This window comes from Castanea sativa, chromosome 7 (assembly GCF_040712315.1).
Source record: "Castanea sativa cultivar Marrone di Chiusa Pesio chromosome 7, ASM4071231v1".
In the NCBI taxonomy this organism is placed as follows: Eukaryota; Viridiplantae; Streptophyta; class Magnoliopsida; order Fagales; family Fagaceae; genus Castanea; species Castanea sativa.
This window is the reverse complement of record NC_134019.1, coordinates 436,919-449,391: the sequence shown is the minus strand read 5'-3', so window position 1 is coordinate 449,391 and position 12,473 is coordinate 436,919. Positions and strand designations below refer to the sequence as shown.

General features: G+C 31.6%; 1 pseudogene; it reads left to right on the top strand.

Moving 5' to 3' along the window:
• The first annotated feature begins 1,786 nt into the window (after positions 1 to 1,786).
• On the top strand, positions 1,787 to 12,102 carry LOC142643118 (uncharacterized; annotated as a pseudogene).
• The last annotated feature ends 371 nt before the right edge of the window (positions 12,103 to 12,473 follow it).

Here is a 12,473-nt window from a genome sequence, read left to right as displayed (position 1 = left end):
AGTTCCAGTCTATGCTCTTATGATCTTTGCAAGACTGCATCTTAGACATTATAAACAATCTCAAATAGTGCAGCTCGTACCAAACATTGGTTGTCACATTAAGTATGTCATTATACGTTTTTATTATGAAAAAGTATATATGTTATGTAGATTAACATGTAACTCCATGCAAATGCATAAATACATTTAAAATTAAACAAAATTTTTATTATAAAAATATAAATAATTAGTCAAATTATTAATTTTAAAAAAATGTAACGCATGTATTCATGCATAAGTATAGATATATTTAAAATTAAATACAATTTTTATCATAATATATATAGATAATTAGTCAAATTATTTTTTTAAAGTAAATATAATTAGTCACATATTAAAATTTTTACCTAGATTTAATACTACTTATGATCATTTTTTTTCTTCTAATTTTTAATAAGATAGAACATGTGGTGATTTTTATTTTATTTATTTTTTGAGAAATATATGGTGATTTTTATTTTATTTATTTTTTGAGAAATATGTGGTGATTTTTATTGAGTATATGTAATTGTAACATGGGATGATTTTTATTGAGTATATGTAATTTTTTTTTTATAGTTCATTAATATAAGATTCTTAGTATTTTACACTCATTAACTCACTTGACACAAAGATTAATAAACTTAAGTAGACACATGGTACATGCATAAGTGCATAATTATAGTGTAGTCCCTACATAAATTTAGACATACGCAAAATTGGATTATAATTTCAAATTCTAATTCAACTTTCTCTAAGTTTTACCTATTAATATATATATATATATATATATATATATATATATAGATTACTTATAAATTTTATTTTTTTTAGTTATATGATTATATTTTTTTTATGGTTTATTATATTGGACTTCTCGTTTTTTATACTAAATTAACTAATTTGGCTCACAAATTTAAAAATTTATATTAGTGACACGTGGCACAAAAATTAAACTCTAATTGAAATTCAATTTTTACACTAAATTAATTCACTTGGCACAAAAATCTAAAATTTATATTAGATGAAACATATGACGCAAAATTAGACTCTAATTGAATTTTAATTAGATTTTCTCTCTACTTTACCTATTATTTATATATATATATATATATATTACTTTTAATAACATATTTTAAATATGCGAATTACATGGGAAGATTAATATGTGGAATTCCGCATAACATGGAAAACCCCTGACATGGGCAAGTCATTAATATGGGCAAGTTGCTACACTAAGAGCCACATACTTCATTGAAATTACAATTTTACCCCAAAATTGTAGGAAAGTTATGGAAAACCCCTAAAACCTTGAAATTTTTTGGAAACACATTCCTCATATAGGTAGTGAGCTGTCTAACACGTTCCTCATGCATGCTCATGTTTCGAACTCATGTTTTTGACCCATACTTAGGACATGAGATTTCTTAACTTTTCCTTGATATAGGTCTAGTTGTTAAACTCAATTAGTTATAACTAATAGGTGACCAATCATATTTAAAAATCTCGTCTATATCATGAAATTCCTTATTTTCTTTAATTGATTGATCCTCCACAAGGGCATATAGTGCCTACAATATGGCATATATGTGTTTGAGTAAAAAACTATTTAGTGCAATGGCATCCTTTGTGGTGCCTTGTGTTTATAGTTCAAACTCCACCGATCATCCCCATTATCTACCTATCTAAAAAAAACCATTTGTATAAGTTAACAATATCCAAATTTACTAAACATTATTACAAAGCTATTGATTTATGGATTACAGATATGATGCAAACAGATATAACAGTGGATCTAAGTGTGCTTATGGAAGAAGACAATCAAAATCAATAGACATATGAGAGTAAGACTTAGACTCTTAAGTGCTCTATCTTTATATCTTGTATGCATGCAGTTAGAGCATCTCGAACATATATATGCGGCAAATGCAAAATTATCTCTAATTTAGAAATTAAAACAAAAAAATGTTGCTCCAACAATCACTCTAAAATGCAAATAAAATTTCAAGTTTCTGTCTATTATTTTCTCTAGTGGATTCCAGATCTATCACCTTGTGGATTCAATAAACCCCTCGTGAACTTGAGATCTACAAGGTGGACAACATCTCTTACATCTCAGAACTTTTCTTCTCCAACTCTTTCACCCACGTTTCCAAATCATTCATATACGCTTTCTTCCTCTCCCATGCTTGTTGTGCTGGAACTCCTACCAAACGATCATGCCCGAACTACCCCCAATATTATGGCTCCCAAAAAAAAAAAAAAAACCATACCGAACCATGGTGAAACCAAAAAATCACAAAAATAAAAGAAAAATGGATATCTTTTATTTAAAAGTTGTATCTTTTAATTATAAATTTTTAATAAGGGAAACTCAATATTCCTTTTTTGGGGTATTCAACTCAATATTCGTTTATGGCTTATTATTTTGATTTTTTTTTTTTTAAATATTAACTTATCCAAAAGCCTTGGTAAAGTACGGATTTTACCATTATAAATTCTTGTAAAAGAAAATGTTGAGCTCTTCTTCTTCTTCTTCTTCTTCTTTTTTTTTTTTTTTTTTGGGTTGAGAAACAGTTAGTTAACTTTCAATAGTTGTAAAAGGTTAACCATTACAAAGATTCACTGTGAACAATATCAGCAATACAACTAGGGATCTATTCTAGCCACACGAGTTAAGATCTTAATTCTAGAGCATTCCGTGCTAACGTATGGGCTCCTTGTCAGCTTCTCGGTTGGTATGGACAAACTCCCGCCAACCCAAAAGCCTAGCAGAAAGCTTTGCTTCTATAATGACTCCCTATGGGGAAAAGTTGTCTAATGGGTCCTGGAATGCTTTCATCACTTGTAGAGTTGTAGGATTAGTTCTAAAATCACAAATTATTTTACAAACTTATATGCAAGGACGGAGTTGCAAGGACGGAGTCAGGACTTGGAATTAGGAGGGCAGCCTGCTGCTAGCTGCGTGCAGCAGTTCCGACCTTTGACTCTACTACTTTATCACTAAGGATTTTTGTTTAAAACATTTAAATTGTCAAGTTGTTTGTTTTTGGTAAAATAGATTGATTTGACTTAATTTTTTTTAGCTTTATTATTGGTAATTTTTGTTATTGGGCTAATTTTTTTGGACTTGTATATTTTGTTTTAGATTTAATCTATTAATTTTTATGGCCTTTAAAAGTGTGAAAAATGCTAAAATTACAAAATTTTTACAAATTGCTAATGTGATAAGTGGTTATTGATAAGCGAAAATACAAATTGTTAATGTGATAAGTGGTTATTGATAAGTGAAAAGTTATGTAAATGTGCAAACTAATAAAAATTTGCTACCTCAATAGTTTGCTAATGAAGGTACAAGGAGTCCTTCAGTGAACAACCCTGTCAATCTAGGATCCCAACAAGACCAGCTGCTGAACCCCAATCGGCAGCAGGATCTTGGCAGCTAATCATCAAGATATCTAGCAGCAGAAATAGGAAGCAGAGGAGAAGAGCATATGCATATGAAGCAATCAACCCACTGGGAGCTAAGGTCTTTTTCGGTGTAAATAGTAGTATAGCTAGGACTACTACAGGGTGTCTACTGGAAGCTATGGTGGAAGCCAGCCTTATAGCGACTGCACACAACTTCCAGAGAGTTTTGTATCTAAGTGCTTGTGGAGCAATTATTACAGCTTTTAACAACAGGCGTGCTTCTAGTTGGCAGGACCCTACGAGACTTGCTGATTTAGATTTCCTGGTTCGTGATGGTTTTCTCTGCAATATTATCTTAGTTCCACCCCTGGTAGTTAACTTTGTCAATAGTGTAGCTAAGCAGGCAACGCTTGTGCCTTTCGAACAGCGCTGGTTGAATCCAACCTTTTGTACAAACTCTTAATGTTATTTTGCTCTCCCTGCTGCTTCTGGTATCAAAATAAATAGTTTGTAGAAATACTGTAAAAAAGTGTGACTGTAACATTACTCTTAAAAGAAATGATGGTATTGTTAAGAGGGGCAAGATATAATTTTATTAAACTAAATTGTTAAAATTAGTACCTATTGATATTTTTTTTTTATAAAAAAATTAGAGCTTGGCTAAAAATAAGCTAATTTTTTGTTAAATCTACTTTACTGTACTCTACTTCCCTTCTCTTAAAGCTAAACGGACCATTAGAAGGAGCCATTACCCCCTAGTCAATATATAGATCCATTCCTGCTTATATGACATAGGACTATGAATAGTTATTTATTACTTACACATAAGTTTATAATTTTTTCTCCATCAGTCACACTTGCACGAGTCCAAGAAGTCAATACTATATCAGTACCGTACTGGGGAAATATATTGTACTCTCCATTAAACTGGTATTGGTATTCTTCCAAAACATATCGGAAAAAATACCTATTTCGGTTATATAGGCCGGTATTGACGTTTCGGCCGGTGCAATAAAAAACTGAAAAAAAAATTATTAAATTTTTTTATTTAATCTAATATATTAGTTAATGTACTTTAACTAATATGTAGGGTTATAAAATATGTAGATTTTCCTACTGAATATTTTTAGGTAGTCGAAATAGGTTAGTATATATATATATTCGTTAGGTAGCCAGGTGGAGCCGGCACTGATCTCATGTTATTTTTTTGGGGAGTAAGACCCTATAAATATCTATATTATCTCAACAACAACAACAACACCAACAAAAAAACTTTCAAAGTATAATTTAATATTCGTTTTTATTATTTGATTTCAACCATGAACTTAACTAGGTTTCCAAGCCTATGAATTTTATTTACGAATAGTTATTTTTTTGCTTTATTTTTTTTTTTTTTTTTTGAGGAACTAGTTATTTTTTGCTTGATACAACTAGTTCATATCACTGTTTAGCTGTCAAGTGCACTCCTTTCTTTTGATAAGGTTATTTTTTGGTAGAGTAGTTTTTGACTTTTAGGTGAGACCTTACATTTCTTTTTTTAGAACGAGTGAGACGCCTTTTATGACAAACTTTAAAAAATATGCAGTCATTTTAAATAAAAAAAATATATGCAGTCATTGGCTCATATAACTGGGTTTATGGCGTCACAACACCAAAATTTTTTATAGTTTATGTTCTGCTTAAAATTCCAGGCCAAGCAACATCTCAGTACCTTTGCCTCTATCGAGCTGCCCGAGAAGGTAATTGGCAAGATGCTAAGAAAATACTTGAGGGTGATCGAGATATCATTCGATATTCCATTACACAAACGAAGGAGTCAGCTCTTCACATTGCATTCGCATCAAAACACATGGCTTTTGTAAAAGAACTGGTGCAACTTTTGTCTGACGACGACGTAGAACTGAGAAACCAAGAAGGAGAAACAGCCCTTTGCTTTGCTGCGAAATCAGGAATTATGGCAATTGCTAAAAAGATGGTGAAAAAGAACAATAGACTCCCATTAATCCGCAGTGGAGAAGAAAGGACACCACTTCACAAAGCAGCTTTGCTCGGACTTAGAGACATGGTACCATATCTATTCCCTGTGACTTCTTTTAAAGGTTTGAGTCCTCCTGAATACATGGAAATCCTTGTGGCTACTATCACCAATGATATGTACGGTATGTCCCACATCTCAATAATTGTGAGTTTGAGGCAATTAATTGAAAATGCCATTACATCATTTGATGTCCTTACAGAAAAATTTTGATTGGGCATGAAAACTTTGACAATGATCAAATGTATTTTTTTTATTTTTTTTATGGACAGATATAGCACTCGAAATTCTGAAAAAAGGTGGAACACTAGCAACTGCAAACAACGAAAAGAATATTGAAGCACTGCATGAGTTGGCCAGAAAACCTATTGCAATTGGCAGCAAAAGTCAGCTATCATTTTGGAAAAGATGCTTATACTGTTAGTCTGACTCAAACCCAATTTCATTCTGTGTAGATATAACGTTTCCCAAGTAGGTCTTTATGTTACATTTTTCTGACCTCAAGTAGGTTTTTATGTTACATTAAACACAATATGTGATTCTTTTCCAAATATATATATATATATATGTGTGTGTGTGTGTGTGTGTGTGTGTGTGTGTGTGTGTGACAACTTTACTCAAATCAGCTTGGAATGAGAAGTAGCTTATTCTCATTTTAGATGATATTTACTTCATAAACCATCACAAATTCTCATGAGCTAGACCTTTTTCTATTTGAAATGTCTTGTCCGTTGTAATACTTGTGCCTGTTTCCTTTATAGACATATAAGAGCATTGTAGGTTAGCTTTCTATTAAATTATTTATTTATTTTGGTAGGTGGTGGAAGGCAGCATTTATAAATCTTTTTATTTTATTTTCATAAAAAATATCTTTTATTTTTATTTTTCATTCTTTTTTATATTTTAAGATAAGTTAGACATCCAATGGGCACAACTAACTAGAAAAACTACTAGACTTGAAATTGTTAATCTCATTGTGCTTTGAAATTTACATTAAATTTCAGAAAAAAAAATTATCTTCAGCCACAAATCTCTTGGCCGATTAATCATCTTTGTCATTTTCTTTTCAAATCTTTCAATATTATTTACCTTTTTTTTTTTTTTCAATAGGTGCAATAAGAAACGGAGGATTTGAATCTTAAATGTTATCGGCATTCTAGGAGGCATCTATCAATTGAGCTATAAAACTCTTGACTTTCATTATAACTAGCTTGTAACCTCATGCATATAAATGAGATATATTTATAAATATGCATAATTTAAGGCATATTAAAATTTTACTAATTTGATATATAATAATATAATGTTTGTTTATTTGAAAATATAAAATAGCTACAAATAAAATAAATATAATTTTATTTGAAACAAATGGAAAAAAATTATTTAAATTGTTATTTATGAAATTCTCAATTTTGGTTTGTCCAACCACTATAATAATAATAATGATCATCATCATCATATAATAAAAAAATGAATCAATGATTGTGATTTTTTAAGGTTTATTAATTTTTAATTTTATAGTTTTCTCACTCAAAAACTCATATAGCACAAAATATTAAGAAAATTAAATTGGACTCCTTGATTTTTGTAGTGTAGTAAATAGCTGACCAAAATTAAGGAAATTACATAAGACACATGACATAAAATTAGACTCCAACTTGAGATCTAATATGACTGTTAAGATGATGTACCCAAGGTTTCTGCATGTTGGAAGTTAAACTTAATTTATGAGACTTGTTTATTTATTAAAACAAAGATTGGTATAATAATAATGAGGGAAGTATATGTAATAAAAGCAAAGGAGAGTTTCTTTAGATTATATGTGAGATTTTATGATGGTAGGATTTCATAAAATAAATGTAAATTAGGGGTTGGTGGTATACTATATTGTCAAGTTCAAATCATGAGTTAGAGGAGAGAAATATAAACATCGATGAGTTCTCTTAGTCTTTCCTCTCTACTCTCTTTCTTATGGTCTATTTGGATTGAAGGGAGAGAGATGGAGAGCAACCATGGCTTTAAAAACCGGACTAGACTTTTCAGTTCAAATCGGAATTGGACATTAATCCGGTCTTGTTATTATTAAAAACCAAAAATAAGAGAAAAATTGCAAAAAATCAGAAACTGCCGATTCTACTGGCAAAACCAAAAACCGGTACAGTTAAACTGGTTTTAAGCAATTCTTCATAAAGAATTCTGCCGTTGTGTTTTCAAAAAAATATAATAATTAAAAAGAGAGATATTGTTTTTGAAAATGCTCTTAAGTCTGTAGTGGTGAAGCCTAAAATGGCCACAATGACCCCAAAAAGGCAAAAACATTAGATTTACCATCTTTGGGTTGAGTAAGAAGCTCAAAGATGAAGCAGATTTACAATTTTACAATGATATGATCTGTGCTTCAGTTGAGGCCTTTTTTGGCTGCTCTTGTCTGCTTCAATGGTGGTATACTGATATGAAACATTTGAAAGTTTAAAATTGGTATTTGAAGAAACTGAAATGCAAATGCCAAAATAGAGGGATAGCATAGAAAGAAGTGGGTTGAGTTGAGATATTTAATGGTGTGCCACGTTTCAGTTTTCTATTGGTTATGGACTTTTAAAAAAAAATTTCCATTCAATGCGTGTGTTCCGTGTGGTGCCACGTTGATGGCATGCAAGGTAGTAAATTTTTTTTCCATTAGTCATTAGTGATCAAGACATTTCTTTTTCTTAAAAAAAAAAAACAGTATCATCTCATTTCATTAATATAAAAACACGAAAATGAGCATAAATTTATATATAGTTATGAATTTAATAACCAAATAATTATATATTATCTAAATATTAATATATTATATATAATTAATTAATTCATATACTAAATAAGTCTTTGGTTATAATTTAGTATTTTTATTTTGTAAATATAAGATCTAAAAGCTTACTTAAATCATTTTAAAAAAAAATTTATATATTTTTAACTAACATATTTACTACTATTAGCTTATTAGTTATATAAAAAAGACTTATTACTTATTTTTATAATTTAACTAAATAATTTATGACGTCTTGGATCGAATTATCGGTTTGACCCCAGTCAAACCACAAAATCAATAACTATTATTTTTCGATTCTTTGTCCGTTCTAGTTTTTAAAACCATTAGAGCAACAACCAACTCTAATCTACTATAGTAACTCTCAATTAAAACAGGTTATTAATGTAGTTTGTAAGTGTGAGTCACTTTCTTTGATTGTTGTGCGAGTGTTTTGGATTGCAACTAAGGAAAGCTCACCAATGTTTGTTCCAACACTGTGTTCTTAGATTATATAATTAATATTTCTTTTTGACTAAATGATTCTTAAATTGATTTTTTCTCCCAAATTCCAGGGTTCAAAGTTATCCAAAACAAAACTCCTATGCAAGCATTAGTCCATGAATTGGTTGAACTAGTCTCGAACGAGGTTCAACTATTCGAAGACAAAGACAAGTTGGACGAAGTACGCGCTCCACTTTATGATGCTGCAGAATTTGGGAATAGTGAATTTCTTAATATACTTATCCGCTCTTATCCTAATATCATATGAACAACAGACAAAGACAGTTGAAGTTTATTTAACATTGCTGTTATAAATCGGCAAGAGAGTGTCTTCAATCTATTATATGAGACCGTTGCTGTCAAGGAAATAATTCTAACCAATGTTATCGAGGGTAAAAACGGGAACGTCATGCACTTAGCTGGATATTTGGCTCCGTTAAATCGACTAAATATCGTATCAAGAGCAGCTCTTCAAATGCAACAGGAGTTGTTGTGGTTTAAGGTGGGTGTCAGTACGTGTTATTTTAGTTTCCTTTTCTTGGGGTTACACTTATGAATTTACACCTCCAAAACTGTAGGGGTTAGAAATGATTGCGCCGCCTTCATTCCAGAAGAAAAGGAACTCTGATAACCTAACACCGTGGGATTTATTCACAAAGGAACATGAAAATCTACGGAGAGATGGTGAAAAGTGGATGAAGGATACAGCTAACTATTGCATGCTTGTGGCAACACTGATTATCACTGTGGTTTTTGCTGCAGCTTTCACTGTACAGGGTGGTAGCAATGAAGAGACAGGCACTCCTATTCTTTTGAAAAGTATTTGGTTTAGTGTGTTTTTCATATTTGCTACCAAAACATTTCAAAAAAGCTATCCTTTTTTATTTTAAATAATTAAAAAAAGTTTTTTTTTTGGGAAACCAGTCCTATACTATTTCCCAAAAGCCAAGACACTTCAAGCAGATAGCAAATGAAAATAAAAAGTTACATCTTGCGTTAAGACAAATGTTGAACTTAACATGCAATTGAAAATACCTGCAGTGTTTGAGGGAATTTCTCCATTGACGTTGGAGCCTTGAATTCGACACCTTTCTATGTAAGATGTAGCTAATTGAGCAACCAACCAAGCAAAAGAGGTCAGAGGCCAAGGCTACAATCAAAGGTTTCTTGTCCTCTTCTGCATCTTGGTTAATCTATGTGTACATATATTACATTGAAGCAGAAGTCGAATTTGACTTTAGGCTTGAGATTTGGAGTAGAATTTGCTAAAATGATCAACTTGAGAAAGTGTAGCATATATCACACAGCATTTCATGTCACAGACTCACAGAGTAAGGATAGACACACCAGAGTAGAAAGAAAACAATGCGAAACTAAAATGTAAGAAATGAGCAAAAGATGTGGCATATATACGCATATATAAGAAAGAAGCAAAAGTGAATGTCAAATTATGAGATTAGATAGAAGAAAAACTACGGCACTGCTGTTTTCGATGAAGTATTCATTTAGAGGCCTTAACAGAGCACATGGAAGATGAGAGTAATGTAATTCAACACCAGCATAATTTCCCCCAGCCACACTGTCCATACCTTTTACTTTTCATCTCAGATTTAAACATTATTGCATATGTGTCAATTTGAATAATCTTGATTAAGACATAAGCTTTCCAAGAGTGTATATAAGGCTCTATTATGATAATTGCTAACTTTCATTCAAGTTTAAACAACAAGTTCTCCAGTAATATTCTCCGAGATGAGTATGGAAAAATGTACAATAACAACTACTCTGAACAACAAATTGTATCCAAAATTTTAGATACACGAGATATTTTGGCTCATTTTACTCCTCTAAACCTTCCATCTTTAATCTCTCTTGTTTTATCTTCTCCTTTTCTAAAACGATTTACAAGAATCAGCCTCTCCAAAATAAAAAAGAATTTGGGAGTATAGCTACATACCTATCAGCACTAGGTACGTCCTTTTTAGATATGTTATAGAAGCTCACAAGCCAATTGTTTTACCCCCACAAGCTAAGCTGTCACTATTTTAAACACCAGAGCAAACAAAAATATGGAAAGGTAAAAGGTTTTAAGATTTGACTGGGGTTCAATTGGACGTGGCACAATAATTCATTACAATTTAAGTATAATAAATTTGTAAAATATTGAACCTCATGAAACGGAGCTCACTTCCCTTAGGTGCCAAAACTTACTTATTGAGATTTGAGATTAAAAAATAAAAGGCCAATAATAGTAAATCATAAATAAGCAAACTAAAAGTAGAAGTGTAATTAATCCTTGCACTACAACAAAGCACAGTTGCATAAACAAACAAATAAATTCCAAAGTTTCACATTGTACAAGACAAAGATTTAACAACAACAACAACAAAACTTATCCGCTCTTATCCTAATATCATATGGACAACAGACAAAGACGGTCGAAGTTTATTTCACATTGCTGTTATAAATCGGCAAGAGAGTGTCTTCAATCTATTATATAAGACTGTTGCTGTCAAGGAAATAATTCTAACCTATGTTAACGAGGGTAAAAACGAGAACGTCATGCACTTAGCTGGATATTTGGCTCCGTTAAATCGACTAAATATCGTATCAGGAGCAGCTCTTCAAATGCAACGGGAGTTGTTGTGGTTTAAGGTGGGTGTCAGTATTTATTATTTTAGTTTCCTTTTCTTGTGGTTACACTTGTGAATTTACACCTCCAAAACTGTAGGGGCTAGAAATGATTGTGTCGCCTTCATTCCAGAAGATAAGGAACTCTGATAACCTAACACCGTGGGATTTATTTACAAAGGAACATGAAAATCTACGGAGAAATGGTGAAAAGTGGATGAAGGATACAACTAACTATTGCATGCTTGTGGCAACATTGATTACCACTGTGGTTTTTGCTGCAGCTTTCACTGTACAGGGTGGTAGCAATGAAGAGACAGGCACTCCTATTCTTTTGAAAAGTATTTGGTTTAGGGTGTTTTTCATATTTGATGCAATAGCATTGTTATCGTCTTCGACTTCAATATTGGTGTTCTTGTCAATTCTCACATCACGTTTCACGCAAATGGATTTCCTCATTTCATTGCCATCAAAGTTGGTGTGGGGACTCATCGCACTCTTCATCTCTATAGTAGGCATGGTGGTAGCCTTCAGTGCAACCTACCTTTTGGTCTTTAAAAGTGAAATGCTGTGGCTTCCTATTGGTATAATTGCTTCGGCTTGTGTCCCAATTATTGTGTTCGTTTTGCTACATTATCAACTTTGGGCTAATATCATGCGCTCTACATACTTGTCTGGGTTTCTTTTTAAGCCAAGTAAACATAGAATCTTCTAATGGACAATGATGCCAATTGGGTGATACAGAGTTGAGAAAAAACAAAAAACAAAAGAGACGTATTTGAATGGAATGGTAAAACTCTCTACATTTTATTGATAAAGAAAGGAGGCCTATAAATAGGCTTTACATCAGAACTGAAACCACATGAAAATAGGCATTATAAACCAACTCTTATTAGCTAGGAAACAAATAGAAACAAACTACTAGACTTCTAATGACTAGGATAGCGACGTGAGACACTTTCTCAGCCATGAAATCTGGCTGAGATCAAATAACCAAAATATCTAAAGACTTGGTCAAACTACCAAATATCTAAAGATACTTCCAATAAATATTATAAAATAAAAAATTTAAATCTTAACACCTTC